The 2,160-nt window shown below is 40.4% G+C and overlaps 1 non-coding gene across 1 annotated transcript; it reads right to left on the bottom strand.

The window, feature by feature from the left end:
• Positions 1–994: 994 nt before the first annotated feature.
• On the bottom strand, positions 995–1,101 carry LOC141668997 (small nucleolar RNA R71). The gene has a single exon (XR_012553300.1). It is a non-coding gene; the product is annotated as a small nucleolar RNA R71 (small nucleolar RNA).
• Between the last annotated feature and the right edge of the window lie 1,059 nt (positions 1,102–2,160).

Here is a 2,160-nt window from a genome sequence, read left to right as displayed (position 1 = left end):
TAGTGTCATCACCATTGCATGCTAAGTTTAAGAACAATAAGGCTATTGAATGAAGTATTTAATGAAGTTAGAATCTCATATTTGTCATACTTATTAATTCAATCAATCTTATCCTCGTAGTTATAATTTTTAGTTAAATTCTTAGTTATAAACAACCTCAATTAGTTATCATCTTAGCATTGAATAATAACTATACATTGTTGCATACGTGCGTGAGTTAATCAGTTAACCAATACAGTCTATGTGGGAACGAACTAGAAAAGATTCTATACTACTTGCGAACTCGTATAATTGCGTATATTATTAGCGCGTGTTAGCGACTAACAAGTTTTTGGTGCCGCTGGGGACTGCAGTGTTAATTGATAGTTTATGTGCTTTCCATCAGTGGTCGTTAAAGTTCATTGGCTCGAACATTGTTACTTATCTGTTTCCTTATCTTATTTCAGGTACTCTAGCGAGGGTGTATGCATACGTGTTCGCGTACTCGTAAGAAAACACTGGATAAAGCCGAGGAAGAAGTTGTGGTAGTTCGTAAGGAAGTTTTTGAGGAAGAAAAGAAGATAGAAGAAAAAGAAGAGAAATTCGAAGAACCAGTTGTAGTAGCGATGAGAGATCAAGCAGAAAATTCGAAGGCTTTGATGGACTATTCTCAGCCTAAGATTAATGACATTCAGTCAAGCATCATTAGACCAGCCATCAAGGCTAACACTTTTTAGATCAAGTCAAGCACGATTCAGATGATACAGAACTCAGTTCAGTTTGGGGGTTCTCCTACTGAAGACCCCAACATGCACATCAGGGATTTCATCGAGATCTTCGACACTTTCAAATTCATTGATGTGACTGAAGATGCTATCAAGCTACGACTTTTCCTTTTTTTCTGAGGGACAAGGCTAAGTGCTGGTTACACTCTCTACCAGCAGGATCTATCACCACTTAGGAGGATCTCGCGTAAAAGTTTCTCACTAAATTCTTCCCCATGGCGAAGACTGCTACAATCAGGAATGCTCTTACCCAGTTTGCTCAGCAAACTGGGGAATCTCTATGTGAAGCTTGGGATAGATATAAATAGATGCTAAGGAAGTGCCCACACCATGGCATGCCTGATTGGATGATTATTAATTACTTCTATAATCGATTGGGTGCTACTTCTAGACCCATGCTTGATGCAGCATCAGGAGGAGCCTTGTGGGCTAAGAGCTATGATGAAGCTTATGAACTTATTGAACTGATGGCTGCTAATGAGTACCAGAATCCTTCCCAAAGACTGAATCAGGGGAAAGTCAAAGGAATTCTGGAGTTAGACGCAACTACTGCTATCGTTTTCCAACTAAAGGCTTTGACAATGAAGGTGGACATTTTGGCTAATTATGGAGTAAATCAAATCGTTAGTATTTGTGAGCTTTGTGCTGGTGCCCATGAGACTGATCAGTGCGTAATTTCTAGTGAATCAGCTCAGTTTGTGAGCAACTTCCAGTGATCGCAGCAACCAGTGCCAGCCACCTATCATCCCAACAACCGCAATCATCCTAATATCAGTTGGAACAATGCTCATAATGCTGTTCAACAACCTTATCAGCAGTACCCAGCTAAATAGTACAACCTCCTGGTTTTCAGTAACCACAGTATGCACCTAGACAGCAACTTCAGCTGCAGTAAGCCAACGAAAAATCTGAATTAGAGGATTTGAAGCTTATGTGCAAGAGTCAAGTTGTTTCTATCAAGACCTTGGAAAATCAAATTGGGAAAATTTCCAATGCCTTGCTAAATTGTCAGCCTGATACATTACCTAGTGACACTGAAGTGCCAAGAAAGAGGGAAGCTAAGGAGCAGGTAAGGGTAATCACTTTAAAGTTTGGAAAGCTTGTGAATCCCAAACAAACTCAAGAGTTGACTGAAGAAGTTGGGGCTGAGAAGAAAGTAGTGCAGCAGGATGAAGAAGTGGGACCAAGGAAGACTACTGTTGAGAACACTCCACTTGAGGGTAATACAGGGGAGAAACATATCTATCATTCACCGCCTTTTCCCAAGCGGCTACAGAAGAAAAAGTTGGACAAGCAATTTGAGAAGTTTCTGGAGGTGTTCAAGAAACTTCATATCAACATACCTTTCGCCGAGGCTCTCGAGCAGATGCCTAGTTATGCAAGGTTTATGAAAGGT

This window comes from Apium graveolens, chromosome 6 (genome assembly GCF_009905375.1).
Source record: "Apium graveolens cultivar Ventura chromosome 6, ASM990537v1, whole genome shotgun sequence".
NCBI classification, from domain to species: domain Eukaryota; kingdom Viridiplantae; phylum Streptophyta; class Magnoliopsida; order Apiales; family Apiaceae; genus Apium; species Apium graveolens.
Note: the sequence above shows the minus strand (reverse complement) of the source record. Positions and strands in the feature narration are given on the sequence as shown.